This window comes from Gadus macrocephalus, chromosome 19 (assembly GCF_031168955.1).
Source record: "Gadus macrocephalus chromosome 19, ASM3116895v1".
Taxonomy (NCBI): Eukaryota; Metazoa; Chordata; class Actinopteri; order Gadiformes; family Gadidae; genus Gadus; species Gadus macrocephalus.
Genome location: NC_082400.1, coordinates 5,543,080 through 5,560,045, shown reverse-complemented (window position 1 = coordinate 5,560,045; position 16,966 = coordinate 5,543,080).

Sequence of the window (16,966 nt, the reverse complement as noted above, 5' to 3'; positions counted from 1 at the left end):
TTCGCTCTCTGAGTGGTGTGTTCCCTCTTTATTGCATCTTTTATGTGTTGGATTTATCGGGTATTCCTTGAAATCTTATTAAAAAACAATTTCCTTAAAGAAATTATGGCCGAAAATGTAATTGTGCCTTGCAGGTTTGAGCTGTGGTGCCTGCTATGGCCCATGGCCGTGGGATTTAATGAAATGGACTTCCATTAAAAGCAGCCTCCTGCATGCGTATTTAGACCGTGGATCATGCTGCCTCCGCCAAGCCCAGAGATTTAGAAACCCGCGGGCACACAGCGGGAGGGGGCGAGGATATGTATGCTTATGTTAGATCGAGAGAGCGGTTTCATCTCCTCCTATTGTACCATAAAGTGATTGATATATAATTCAAAACCCTGGCGAGGAATTAATACAAACCGACACTTTTTTCTTTAAAGGTTATTTTCGTAAAAATATCACACAGTGTTTCTGGGGATTGCTAATCTCGCGTGGAACAGCACACATGGAAGTTAGTCTTGCTGGCGGCGTGATGGAATGTGTCGTCTAATAGCGGCCGATTCAACTCCATGGGTTCGGATCCATGCTAGCACTATTAGCTTCATGGGCTCTATTAGGCTGGCTAACCGTCCTGCCTTTAATGTCTCGGTTGGAAATCGGCTACAATGGGAAATAAGGTATATGTTTCTGTGCCATTATTTTACATCATTAGTACTCTTAGATGTAACCGTACATGATATGGACATAGGGTTTATGACATGCAGGTTTGTTCTACTTTTATTTATTTGTGTTTTATATTTTTCATTGTTGATTTTTCCAACAGTACATCTTGCACAGTGAAGAATATGTATTGTTTTTAAGAATTCACAGACAGAACAGCTCAGTTCAACACATATACACAGTAATTCTCTGTTGCATTATCTATAACATCATACCTTGAGACATTCAGATCCACGATGCATACATACAGATCACCCATTTCAGATTGAACTTCCTCCCATTTGAACAGGCTCTAAGCAATTTCCCCTGAAGGTTGTTCCTGGCGTTTAACAAGCATCTGGGCTCCTTGAGGATGCAGCTGTGCTCAGCGCCATGGCCTGCAGTGAACGCACTGGTTAAAGGCACTTCCTGGGTCTACACCCTGCCCGGCTACACACCCACAATCATTTGAGTCTCCATGACTTCATGTGAGTGCATGCTATTTAAATAGAGGAACTTGGTTTAAAGGGCAGGATGGTTTAGTGCTTGCGTGTTAGCCTCCCCGCCGAAAGGTTCTTGGTTTGATCGCCAATGTCCACAGCCTAAGCTGTTTGCTTGGGCTTAATGTCGCACCTCAGCCTCCTACTCATGATATTGCTTTGGATTAAAGAGTCTGCCATATGGTGAATTAACATCTATGGTTGAAAAAAATAGTTGGGAGCAATATTTGGAAAACTTTAATTTTGATAGTTTTATTTTGATCTTTTGGATGTTGTAAAACAAGCAAACCTGGGTTAGCATGCTCTCTCTGCTTTTTCTTCATAGACTTTGGATTCCGTTCGCTATAGCCTTCTCCAAGTCATGAGCAAAGCCTTGGGGATATTCAAAGCCTTTGTGATCAAAGAGGAGAGGAGAGAGAGAATGGAGAGGAGAGAATGAACCACAAGACACCCACGACAAACATATCAGTGGCTGTATCAGTGTGTGTGTGTGTGTGTGTGTGTGTGTGTGTGTGTTTGTTTGACACATGCGTCATAACATGCTAACGAATGCGCTTCCCCACATGCACACACTCAGAGAAGTCAGTGGAAAAGTGTGGGGGAATTATCGCTGTCACATACATTTAACCTTGGGGAGCACACTCGGCCTGGAGAGAACACACAGGGCCGCACTTCTGTGGACGCGGGGGGGGGGAGGTCGGGGGGGAGGTCTTGAGAGATGAGTCACTGGGGGCAAAACTCCAGAAATAAAGGTTAAAGGACACTTTGGAGCCCCCAATTCTTTGGAATATATCCCATCAGAAATTGTTTGTTGCTGCCTGTCGATAACTCCCACTTTCATCAAGGTCACCCCCCCTTCCTGCATTAGCTAATATCACAGAGGTTTGTTTAGCACATGTAGCAGAAAATATCGCCTGACGAAGTTCACAGCCCCCACTTTTGGTCTCACGGAAGGCGATTTAATGAGAGCGTTGCAAAGTTGAGCTAGCGAGTATAAACGCTTCTCAGGAGTGGGCGTGCGTCATTCATTAGCATGTACAGTACACCGGATAAATCACGTAATAGGCCCGCCTCGAACCGCCTGGCTTGGTAGCACGGAGGAGGAGGCGGCGGCTGCATGCAGCTTCACAGATAGTGAAAAATCAATCCTCTGGCATCTCGGAGGGGGGGCTGCAAGTCCATATTTACTGGGGAGTTTATGGACGGCGATGGGATTGGTGGGTCCGAGGGGGAAAGAGAGACGGATGGACCTGTCTTGTTGCTGGGGCTAGGATGGAGGAGGCAGAAGAAGAAACAGGAGGAGCGCTACGCTGAAGTTAGCAGTACTTATTCTTCGAAGGAGGTGCCCTGCTGAGATGGAATACATCTATCCCTCTATGTATATTTATATACACACTTACATAGCCCTCCTCCTTCCGACTGATTTGAAGGAGAGCATTCATTTTCCACCCGGTTGGAAGCCGAAACTAAACTGTATCCGTCTCCCTGTATTAAAGTGGTATGCACCGCTGGTTTGAGACATCCAGACGACTCTTAGCGAGGTCGAATTATTCCGTTCATCTTTTTGATGGGGATGAGAATAACTACCTGCAGGGGCTTAATGATCCACAACAATAGGGAGCATACTGCAGGAGCTCAGCCAGGACGAGGCTCTGGACATCGGGCCTTGGAGCATTGCAGTGTTATGCTCACCGGCTGAAATACTTGTGTTGATCCGTCCAGGCGTGACTTCTAAATGAACCGAGGCCGCACGCGCATTTGTTTCTCTTGAAGGTCTTCTGTCAGTTTCTTTTTGCGGGATAATGTTGTCTTATTCTGCCACACTGTGTTCATTAGCTGATATACCGCGTCGGCTGCATGTGTGCACAAAGCTCTCAAAATAGATTTTTCTCTTTTGACTGCCGATTACAAAGTGTGAATAAATAGTCAATATGGACCCATGTCACTCAGGAGAACCCGAGGAGGCTACTCAACATGACCATCAACTTCCTGTGAACTGCCATTGAAGAGCCATGACAATTTCTTTTTTTAAACGATTAAAACTATAAAATGCAACAATTTTTGGAGTTCACGTCCAGCTACTGGGACTGTGAAAGCAAGAGGAGTTAGATCGTCTTCATAGTGGATTAATCCTGAATATGTAGAAGAAGACAGGCAGAATTGAGCATAGCATAGTATGTTGCATCAGTCTCCCATAGTGCAACAAAAAGAAAAAAAACAACAACAACACCACTCCACTGGAGTCTGTCCAAGAAAGACGGCCGGGGAACTTGACACTTCAATCAAAATGCTGGTAATAGTTCATTTTATCTCCAGCTGATTCTCCTTAGGCGCTATCACGGCTGGACACCTGCAGCCGACGGAGAACAGGCACAGGGCAGGGGCGAGAGAGGGGGGCCGCACACTTTAAACAGGGGATGGGATTGGAGTCAAGAGTGTTGATAATCAGCGGTGGCTTCCTCAATCCCAGCCACCGCTGCTGGAACGGGTCCATATCTAAATCTACTGACCTCCAGCTCTCCGGCACAATACAACATTCTTTGCCGCAATGGGAAATGGAAAAATGCAAAAAAGACGGTGCTTAGTGTTAACATACACTTTTTATTGACTTAGGATGGATCGGCGTGCAGAGGGTTCTCTGAGGTTTCTGGGGAGCTGAGGCATCACGTGGTAGATAGTAGCACTGAGAAAACCCTGCTTGGAGATGATTATCTGGTCAGAGTGACTCACTCACTCCAGGAAGAGTTTACAGAAAGGGTAGTTGATGAAGATGAATATAAAGACCCGGAGCTGTTAAGATGAACATGGCTGACTAATTCAACACCAAACTATATATCATTTCAGAGAACAAAGAAGGTACATTAAGGCTATGACAGGGGTTGAAAACAAGAAAGCAAAACCCGCTACCATTTGTTCTTGGAGTCACAAATCCGCCTATGATGGGGATGAGATTAAGATCTCTGGGAGTAGGATGTAGGTGTGGTCTCAGTGTGTGGGGGCGTGGTGTACGTGTGAGGGTGTGGTCTCGGTCGGATGACCTCATATTGGCCCAGCTTCATGGGTATGATTCCACTGCAAAATTCCTCTTTAATAAAAAATACAATATTCCTGGAAAATGATCAACACAAAGAGGACGTGTGCCCACAATCTGATGCACACAATATGACACAAATGACCGAAAGAGGAGGCATGAATCGGGTGAAGACAAATATGGCAGGGTTCGGGCTGCAATATTAATGCGGTGATCTACGTGTGTGTTCGAGCTGTTATTGAATGAATGAATAAAGAAATAGAGAGAGAGATAGATCGTCTTACTGATATGCATTTCGACTCCAGGCTTTTCATCCTGACGTTATCGTTTTTTTCATTAGATATGCTGTTTCTGAAACCAAATGCCGTCCACTTTTGACAACCATGGAATCTCCTAGAATCCTACCCAAAACATAATGTACATTGGCATACAATACACACGCACTCTCCGTCTATCAAACAAACATGCACGCTCAAAAACTCATTCCTTCTCTGAAAAGCACACACACAAATACTCTCTGTCTCTCTAAACCCACATACATCTCCAAACTCGCACACAGTCGTTTTTTTTTCTTATTTGAGGATAGAGAGGCCTTCTGAGGCCTTCCAATTGTGTCCGCCTTCTTCCTCTAGATTGTTCATGAACCTTCAATAATTTACAGACAGAGTTTGACGAACTCTGAATGGGAATTAAAACACCATTTGTTAAGCTCCTCTGGACTGGAACGTTGTTATTATCTGTACCAACATTCCATCTCTCTTCAATACTGTATTGAAGAGTAATTTAGCCATTATATCCAATGGGACTGACAGTGAATTTAGAACCATGTCATTATCGAGCAGGGTCGGGTTAGGGCTCCACCTCGTTCCAGGACGCCTACAGGTGGGCCGTGGACATGGGTGATTGATCCAGGTGCCTTCCGGCAAGGCGCCAAACACTCTTGGCCACTGTTATTATGATATTAAGTCTGAAGTGCCAAGATGCACTTACTCTTTCTGTCCCTAAAGAGTCAATAAAAAGAGTCGATAAAAACATCCAACGACATGAGTTTGTCTGCTGTCCAGATGAAAGTCAGATGTGAACCACCTTATGAAACGCCTCGGGGTGAAGCCGTGAAAGCTGAAACCGATGGTCGCGCCCCGGCGTTTACAGGCTGGTTGTTAGGTGGAGCTGGTGTTACTGGGCCGTTAAACGGTACGGTGAATACACTCTAACCCGCCCCGCTTCTCCCAGGTGTGTCCTCATCTTCCCAGGGTGTTGAGGCTCGTGTTTATGTCCCCTGTGTTGCTTTTCGCCAGACATCCTGAAAGTCTCTGTGAGCCTGTCAGTCCTCCATGGAGACTTATTGGAGGTTGTTTAGTTTGGATTGTGGACTGCATTGTTCGGATTACATTCAGCAACTCTATCAAATATATCTGAATCGAATGAAAGAAAGCTTTTGAATCGCTTTTGCACAATTCTTGTGATTTTCCTGCAGTAACTTTGTCAACCAATGTTCTAATTTGTACTTAAGTTAGACAACTTAACTTAAGTTAGACAACTTAAGTTTGGAAGTGCGGTAGGCAAAGACGTGCTATTACAGACTGTTAGCTGGGTTTGGGACAGCAGTAGGGCTTTGACGTTCGACCCAATCACAACGCCCCCAGCCGACCCCAACTGACATAAAAACACCCAAACAAACAGTTGTGGCAGAAATCAAGTGTCAAGATAAAAAGTCAATTTCTGTCTCTATGTTTTCTGTTGTCTGGGGAACCTCAACTCTCGTCCTTCCATCCGTCCGTCCGTGCGTCTGCCCTTTCCGTCCCGCCTTCCCCGACGCCCCGATGTTTGCGCGCCCCCCGTGACCCCGGCGAGACAACCCTCCATCACGCCTGTCAGACCAATGAGGAGTGTTTATCCGTGGCGAGGCCCATCTCGCGGCGCCACCTGCGCCCATTCCAGATAAACGCGCCCGCGGCCGGCCGCTGTCGCTCCAGATGTCCGCCACACTCATTCATTCACCCCCGAGGCGTCGGAAGGAGACATCTGCCACCATAACAGAGTAATGAGGAGCCCCCCGTGCCCCCCCTCTGCTCACCCCATCCATCCTCCCAACGCCACCCCGTACGTCAGACCGGGGGATTACCAGATACCCGATACCGGATACCTCGTATTAAAATCACCGAGATTACCTCCGATGGTATGATGGATGACCAGACGGCCCGTTGTGAACTGTGGCGTTACCATGGTAACGGGTGATAGGCGACCCTCGGCCTCGTCAGCGTGTCTGACCTGTCCCCGCCCGTCCTCCTCCCCGCTCATGCATCAGATTAAAGCGTGGCTAGGTCGTTTATTTTGGAAGCTACTTTTTCATGTTGCTGGAAATAATTGTTACATCCGCGACAGCAATCAATAAATCAAATGCTCAGACGAGAGAAAAAAAAAAAGGCCTGTAATAAACCCTGGCTAATTTCAGGCACTGTTGATATTAGGCTACCTGTGATTTACCTTAGAATACCCAGCCAGAAGCTGCTGATAATATAAAGTAGTAGTGTCGGAAATAGTGCAGAACGATGTGTTTGTATACAATGATTTTGTGGGGTTGTACTTGGCATTACTCATTTTGAATAAGCGACTATTCAGAAGACAATCCATGGAACGTAATTAAAAGTGTATTCCCCACACAGGAACACGAGCTAGGCTACTTTAAGTCAATGGAAAGCAAATGCTAACCCAGCAAACTCCCCTACTGAACACACAATGATGAAACACCAATTCACAGATTTCTTGGCGTATCCCCTTAAATCAAATTACAAACTATGTGATAGCAGACTCCAATCATTAACCATTAAATTACTTTTATATTTCCATTTGATCGCCATATATCATGTTACTTGATTTCTGATTACAGACCATTTTATTACCAGATCTTAGATCACGTCTAATAATCAGATGCTACACTATCAGATTAGCAGAAATGTGCAGCACAGAAGACCATTGCAGACCATAAGATGTGTGTCAGATGTGTGGCTCCCAGCCAAAAGGCGACAGGTTGTAAAGTCATATAGTTTGGTGTTGAATTAGTCCACTTTATTATCACTCACTCTTTCTGTAAACTCTTCCTGGAGGGAGTGAGTCACCCTGGTAAGAGTGACTCATTGGCTAGTAAGGCAATCACATCCAAGCAAGGGTTTCTCAGTGCCTCTTCCACATGATCAGATCATGTAAAGACCAGTCAGATACCCCAACAAAATTGTTGAAATAATAAACAAAAATACAGACAAACACACAGACTGAATAATTTTCGATAATGGCTGGCATAATTAATGAACGGCTATTCTGCTGACTAACCTATTATTGCTGTTGAATAAATCCTAATAAACCATTATTAAACAATATTAGTTTTAGCACACTTTGCTCTGATAATTCGGCAGACTTAAAGAGGCACATAAAACAATTCATAATGCTCTCTTGAATCTTCAGTCTACGGATTGTATAAGGCTTATGCAATGGAACACACAGACATTTTATTTATTTACAGAACTTTCCCATTGGATATTTACGGAACCCGTAAAGGGACACCGGGTAAATTAAATAAAATTTAAACGTTTCTCGTGAGCACGAGAAAGTAACTCGTGAGCACGAGAAAGTATCTCGTGCACGAGAAAATATGTCGTGCGGACGAGAAAGTATCTCATGAGCACGGGGAAATATCGTGCGCATATCACTGGCAGTGTGTGTGTATGTCTGTGTGTGTGTGTGTGTGTGTGTGTGTGTGTGTGTGTGTGTGTGTGTGTGTGTGAGTGCGTGTGTGTGTGTGTGTGTGTGTGTGTGTGTGTGTGCGTCAGCGAGTGGGTGGACGAGCGAGGAGAGCGAGAGATAGCGTGCGTGTCAGTTTAGTGAAGTAATGAACGAGTCCGGTTGTGTGTAAGAATAAAGTACCAAGCCTGTCAAGAATCGTTGGCCGCTTCATTCCAAACATATTCCGACCTATAAGCAGACTCACTGTACGTCAAAGTGAAGGGTGTTGCCCCCGAGAGAGCATCGGCCCTGGAGGAAACGTATCACCTGTGCTCCTCTGTCTGGGAGCCGACAGCAGGAAAGATGTAACTAACCATCTCGTAGTTGGAGGCGGAGCGCAAGAGAGTATACGTGATCCAATAATCGTAGATAAAAATAAAGCACATTAATTTGAATGATTTTAGCTTGTGTGTGATTTATCGTGGGCACGGGCACACACCAGCTAAAATCATTCAAATGAATGTGCTATATTTTTATCTCACACTATTGGAGCGTGTATACTCTCTTGCCTCCAACTACGAGATGGTTTGTTTGCCTTATAGGTCGGAATATGGTCGGAATGAAGCGGCCACCGATTCTTGACAGGCTAGGTACTTTATTCCATGGGCATAAGTTTGGTCTCAGCTTTGGTAGGGACACTTCACAGACGTAACCCCAAATCTCTAGACTGCATCATGCTGAACAATCAATACTTTATTAAAATAAAAACGAGATTTACATGCACACTTATTCACATTTAAAGTACACACACACACACACACACACACACACACACACACACACACACACACACACACACACACACACACACACACACACACACACACACACACACACACACACACACACACACACACACACACACACACCAGTGCTATGCGTACGATCAGGGATGGACTGGCCCAAAAATTTGGCCCGGGACTTTGGGATGGAGAGGCCTTTTATGAGACCGCGGGAATAGCGCGCGTATAATTTTGCCACAGTGTAAAATAATAAAAACTAGACCTTATCCGTGGATATGTGCATTGCAACGGCATGCCAATGTTGGGATGTGCATGTGTTTAGAATATTGTGAAGATCACTGGGAAATGTTCTATAAGCAATCTTGTCCATGTACAAAATATTAGAAATTGCATGTGCCTAGAAAGGTAAATCAAGGCTGAAAATTATCTAAATAGTGCAAGATACAACTATTTTAGTGGAAAAAAATTGTCATACACATACACAGGGTTTGGGAGATGGGGGCGGGCCGGGGTTTGTTGTGCGTTGCTGTGGTTACCGGTGTTGAAGTGTTCCAATGGTTTATTAGCGGTGGTATCTAATAAATCGCTCTCTAATCAATACTTCATTCACTGCCTCTTCCGTGGGCATTACAATATTATGAATTGTTCTCCGACGTCTCTGGTACTTCCATAATTAGTTTGTCTTTATTGCCAAACATGCTCGCTAGTGCACCTGTCATAGCTATGCTGCTGTGTCCTGTTCCCGCCTAACCATTGGTCTCGCTGACAGGGGCGTCGCCGTCAACCTTGGCTTTTCCACGGAAAAGGTCGGTTAATTTAGTACATTTGGCTGCGTCTTGCTCTAACATTTTTTTTCTTTTCAACCTCAACTTCTGAGCGCCACCTTTTTTCCTTTTTGACATTTTCGTATTTCTGTGTAACTTCAGTGACATCAACGATAAGTACCGGGTAAGTGACCCGGCCGTGTGTCAGGCTGAGCCAATCAGAAATGACAGACCGCCGAGCAGTCCAAGTTGGGAGGGGCCGTTCGGCCGCTCGCTTTGGCCGCTCGCTTTGCCCCCATACACTGTGGGGGTGCTCCCCCCTCTAAATTGACAGTAATACATCAGCCCCGTTTCACCGTCAGGCAAGAGCTCCGTTTCGCGCTGTAAGTAAATATCCGGCAGCAGGCCACCCCAAATCACTGCTTACTTAACTTTTTCATTTTTTTTTACATCTTTTACAACAAAAAAATATATATCAATATATAATAATAAAAAATAAATAAAAAAATCTAAAAGAATTACGGCCGGCCGGCTCGGCCTGAAATCGTCCGGCCGTTCGGGAAATCTCCCGAACCTCCCGATGGCCAGTCCGCCCCTGCGTACGATACTTTCTCGTGCTCACAAGATACTTTCTCGTGCTCACGAGATACTTTCTCGTGCGCTCGACATACTTTCTCGTACGCACAACATACTTTCTCATGCTCAAAAGATACTTTCTCGTGCGCACCAGATACTTTCGAGTGCGCACCAGATACTTTCGAGTGAGCGCCAGATACTTTCTCGTGCTCACGAGAAACGTTAATTATTTTTTTTATCCCATGTCCCTTTACGGGTTCCGTAGATATTAATCAAACATATGAACAGGCAAACAAGCCTAAGTACATTAGGTTAAATGGTGCAAAGATATAGCAATTATCTAATCGGGAGATTTGCTAATGCAAGCCAATAGGGCAATACAGATAAGCCTATATAAGTGTTCTGACATCACGACACAGTGACATCACAGTCCATTGAAATCCTTTCATGTCGACGTCGTATTATCGTTTCTGCCCAGCACCCCAAAAGTATTTTCATGGGGGGAGAGGACTTTTATTTTGAATCAGAGCTAAATGTTGACAGCAAGGCCAGGCGGCAACGCCGCCCATGGCATCTCTGTTGATTTGTGCCGCTCAAATTTGTTATTATCATTATTATTTTTTTATACAGACAGACACATTTTTTCAAGGCTTTCTATTCAGAACGACCTCTAAACACATTGAAGAAAAAATACTCATCGTTCTTATGATATTATCTGGCACTTTGGAAAGCAACCGGAGAAAAATGGATCATGTTGTTTGTTGACATGAAAAGACGAAATTTCGATAGTGCTTTTTGAATCTTTCTGTTTTGCTCTCAGACTCTAAATCAGCTCTGTTGAATCAAACAAAAGTGACCACTCTCTCTTAAAATGCTTGCATTTCATCTCGACAAAAAGACATCACTTTGTTTGATTTCAAATTCAAAAAGTGTAGGGATCAACATGGATGCGGGATGAATGGGATACAATATTGCAATCAGTGAGTTGTTTTCTGCTTTTCTGTTGCCTCAACTTGTTGTACCAGGAGTGCGTGCAAACTACCGCTTTCATACATAGCAATGATAGCATGCTAGCACCTTGAAGCTCACTTATCATTGGGTGACCCCTTCTATTCTAAATGTATGATATAATGCCACCCGTTGTGCGTTCGATACAAGCCCTTTGAGGATCAGTCTTTTCTTGTGTTTTAATTACATCACAAGTGGAAGTGTCCACCTAGAGGCCGATGTTAAAACAGCTTGTAATGGCCTATCACACTCACAGATGGTGGCATAATATCACCCCTTTAGGGATTGGGTTTGGCCAAGCGCTGCAGAGAAAACACATTGATCCTTGTAAGTTATCCAGGGTAAATAGTCTGAATAGCATTGATAAACACGTACAAGTTCAGAGTTTTTTTTCTAAATCCAAGAGTATATAAATTATTGATTGTTTGGGTAGTGGCTGAACATTTGTATATCTTGACACTCGATCCCTGCTCCCTAATTCTGGGTAAAAGGACTTCGGCGTAAATAATACATCTGACATTTAAAATTCAAGTTCATCTCGAAGAACAGAATGTTGCTCCACCACTTTCCACTCAAAAAGACACAGTGTGTCTGCATGTGTGCGTGTGAGTGTGCGTGTGTGTATGTGTGTGTGTGTGTGTGTGTGTGTGTGTGTGTGTGTTTCACATTGTTCTACTGCCTCACTGGCACAAGAGCACTTCATCAAGTATTGTACTATTGCAGATGAAAACGGCAGAATATTGCACAGTACAATGTAATGACCACTCACACACACACAAACACAAAAACACAGTTCTGCATTCTCTCTCTCACAAAGACACAGACACACATCCCCACTCTTAAACACACACACACACTCTCAGACACAAACACACTCTTTTAATGACTACAATTTAAATGACTACACCCTCCCATACACACAAATACATCTTCAGCCACACACACACACACACACACACACACACACACACACACACACACACACACACACACACACACACACACACACACACACACACACACACACACACACACACACACACACACACACTCACACACACACACACACACACACACACACAACCAAAATCTCAGAAACATACATCCACGCTCACAACTACCTCGTGCCTAACCAGCTGAAGAGCCCTTCATCAGGCATTGTCCTCCTGCAGATGAAGACTGCAGGGCATTGGAACGTGGTGAGGGATAATTAAGTGGCCGTCTATTTACCAACAGCATGTAGGAGCTCAAGAAGAAGGGGGTCGGTGGGGCGGGTGGAGGCCTGGGTGGGGGTGCGGGAGGAGGCTGGTGTGGGGGGACGGGTGGGGGAGTGGGTGGGGGAGTGGTTGGGGAGTGGGTGGAGGCTTGTGTGTGTGTGTGTGTGTGGGGGGGGGGGGGGGGTGCTTAGGAGTGTGTTGTGATGTAAACGGCAGCAGCAGCAGCGGGGACCGTCCACTGCACACGGCTCATCACCCAGGTCCCCCCTCTAAAGGTCTATGACACACACACACACACACACACACACACACACACACACACACACACACACACACACACACACACACACACACACACACACACACACACACACACACACGGAGTACCACACTCTCTCATACACACACATACACAAACAAACAAACAAACACACAAACACATTGAGGGTACCACACTGACATACATATACACACAAGCAGACATACAGATTACCACACTCGAACATGCACATACACTCACTCACAAGCACACACGCACAGACTCTCATATACATGTACACTCACGCAAACACACAGACCAAGAGGACCACACTCTCAAACATACACACACACACACACACACACACACACACACACACACACACACACACACACACACACACACACACACACACACACACACACACACACACACACACACACACACACAAAGTAGTACCACACACTCTTTCACACACACACACACACACACACACACACACACACACACACACACACACACACACACACACACACACACACACACACATACACACACACACACACACACACACACACATGCCAAAACACGATTCAAGGTTCTGTGCTCAAAATACAACATTTACACAATATTTATGTTAAAAAACGTACAGTTTTGATTGTGATAAATACCCGAGTCTGCTTCTTCACAAATCATTGCATATATATAAATGCAGATCGGAACAACCATTTATATGATGTCGCCGAGTTTGCTGTGCTCTGAATGAGAAACAGCGGCGGAGCAGCAGATTTTAACAAAATAAAAGTTGTGCTGAGGCAGCAGGTCCCACTAACTCACTGTAACAAATCCAGATGGATGAGCCGACATAGCAGAGAGGGCTTTTACTTTGTAAAGCTGACATCCCAACCGCAGCAACGACACACACCGTTTCTCCTGTTACTGCCCTTGGGATAAACCTACAAAGAAATAACCTCAGATTATGATCATAAATCCTGTTTACATGGAGGGCAGGTCCCAGTTTCCCGAAAGCATCGTTAAGTGGATCGTGAAGTGCGACGTACGAGCATCGTACAGATTTCACATCGTTTCCCGAAAGCATCGTTGGTAACGAACGTCGTGAAAATGCTCGTAGCTAACGAGGACTCCAGGGGTACTCGTAGGATGCTAAGAGCATCGTTAGCCTACTATAGCCTCAGTGGCGTCACTAGCGGACATTCCGCGTATTGGATGCGTTTTATTAAAACTCATCCAATGCCACCACGGATGCCCAGCTGGTGCAATTTCGCAACCAAAAACAGTGGTTACCGCCGATATATGACTCATGGACCACTGTTAGATTTAAACAGCAAAGATAGAGACATGTTAGAAGTCAACAACAACATAATTTATTGCAGCAATTTAAAATACCAAAAACCATAGTACATACCATAGTTAATCGCGTTTGTATTCCACACTTAGGCGTGAAACTCATTATTGCATGCGGGTTTAAAACATTCGGGGGTTAGCAATAATACAAATTATTCTAAAGAAGTCAGAGACTCCGTGCTTAGCCCCGCCAATCCCAGTGAACCAAGAAAGCCTGCGCCATGACGAACGGGGTATATGACCCCCTCCGGTTTACACAGGAAACTTGTAATAAGAAGGTGAAATCGCTGGGCGTGCCAAGCTGCGACCGAACCGGCTTGGCAGTGTAAAAAGACCTAAAGCCTACCTCATCCAGCCCAACAATATGGGCAGGATCTAGACCGTCTCGTCATGGGGTCAGAAATAGTTGTGTGTCAATGCCTAGCCTCTGCGTTTGAAAGATAATGAACGAATGGTACGTTGTATTTTTACAAATATTCTAGACTAGAGAGTGCGCGCCAATCAATGAAACCTTATGCGGAATCAGATAAAGTCGGCTCCCTTTGCTGTGCAAAGTATGTTTCAGAAATCAGTAGTTGTCACACAAGCTATTTTGGATTTTTCTAGTATGGAATTATTTCAGGGGGGGAAATGCCGTGAAAAAATGTATGCACAGTGCGTTCAGGATATGGGAATGATATAGCGTATGTCGGCCTAGGCCCAATCAATTGTGTTTTAATATCTTTAGCATTCATATTATTGCAGTCTATTCTTTTCGTAGGCTACTCTGCTGTTGGCCTTGATGGGGAGATATTTTAACCCATGTTAACCCCATTTTCCTGCGACATTCCTGCGTGTCCCCCTCCTACATAGCCCGTTTCAGCACCGTGTCAGTGGACAGTTGCAATCCTATGAACGTTGTGAGTGCAGTGAACGCGCCTTCATGTTAAGAGGAGTTTCGGGAAACGCTCCAAAGAAATTAACGATGGTTCGCAAGATCCATCGTGAGAATGATCGTACGAGCGAAGATCCATCGTTAGGGTTAGGGTTAGGGTTAGGGTTAGGGTTAGGGGTTAGGGTTAGGGTTAGCCCTACAACATACGACCCAGGTTAGTGTCGTATGTTGTTCCACTCCCAGATGATGATGGTTCCCCGCGTCTACAGTCCACCTGTAGGCATCCTGGAGCAATCTAATCTGAAATTCACAGGCAAACACACGCACACATGAGCACACAAAATAGAAAGTCTTTCGCCCACAAATATTCATATTCCCACAAACACACTCACACACAGAAACTCAACATCACAAACATCACTACTCCCTAAAACTGACACACACAAAGACAATGATCCATGCACACACAGGTATGCACACCTCATTCTCACACACACACACACACACACACTAACCCATGCAGACACATGCATGCACACACATAACCCCACTCTCACACACACACACCTGCACAGCCATACCCACAATAACACACACACACACACACACACACACACACACACACACACACACAATAACTCATGCATACACGTTCATTCACACACATAGCCCTCCTCTAAGACACACACCTGAACAGCCATGCGCACACTAACACACACACACACACAAACCTTGCTCCACGTCCTCCTCTTGCCCACGTGCTTATGGTGTTGACAGCGCAGGCGGAGAAGGATCCGGGCTAAACACTCTCCGGCCCTGACTCTCCCTCGGGAAGGTCGCGACCCCGGCAGGCGTCGATAACCGCCCCGGAGCGACGGACGCTAAGGTGGAGGACAGTGAAGACGTAGCGTTGATGAGGGAACCAATGGACGGCAGCGTGCGGTGAGGGAGGAGCGCAGGCCGCCCACAGTGAGAGAGAGAGAGAGAGAGAGAGAGAGAGAGAGAGAGAGAGAGAGAAGGAAGAGATACGGACAGACAGACAGAGGAAAGAGAGAGGGAGAGCGAGAGAGCCTCTGAGCACAAGCACATCCCCGTCAATGTGGGCTGCAGTAGATAATGGACTCGTTTAACGAATGGAGGGATGGATGAATGGAGGTTAATGTAAACGGGTAATGACCTAACGACTATTGGACTGGGCGAGGGATGCTGACGATGAAATGGTGTCGCATGCACGACACGTGTTTGTGTCTGATGTGTGTGTGTGTGCGGGCGCTCTATGTGTGTGTTTGTGTGTGTGGGTGTAGGTGTGTGTGGGTTTGTATCAGGGATGGAGTGCAAATTGTTGTAATTCACATTTTCTGAAAGTTTGCATTATTTTATCAAATCTGTTTGCCACACATTCTCATATTAATTTGTGTTTTAATTGCAATGAAAATGTTTCAATATGCTCTACATGTACCACTCGGATGTCTGAATCAAGGGACAAATGAACAAGGACGGAAGGCATGACAATGTTATGAAACGTTTTGTTTGTCACACCGTTTCCATTCCGACACTCAATAAAACATCACATTGAATTAAACCCCCAAAGTACTCCCTGTGGCGTCCCAGAGAACCCTGCCTTCATTATGGCTCTCTTTCCCTCATCAAACACACTAACGCAGCCAGCCAAACCAAGAACAAAAGCATTGACAGCGTTGTGCTTTGAGCATATCAAGGGAGGGGATTAAAGACACACACACACACCCACACACCCACACACACACACACGCACGCGCACACACACACACACACACACACACACACACACACACACACACACACACACACACACACACACACACACACACAGAAACAGCATTAAGCGATGGGCCGTGTCCCGTCTGCTGACCAGCTGAAGCAGTACAGGGCGCCGGTGTTTCCTCAGAATAACCTCGCGGCTACAAAACAACGGCCCCCTACTTCCCGAGGTGCAGGGTCCGCACCGGCCGACAGATGACTTCCAGACAACAGGAGTTTGCCCGCGAGTGTAGTATCGTTGCTGGGGAAGATCCTGGGCAAAGAACCCCCCCCCCCCCCCCCCCCCAAGAGCTGTCATGTCCGATCCATCAACCCCCCCCATCCCAGCCCCGTAAACCATTTAGTCTGGTAGCCTCTTCCTCCACCCC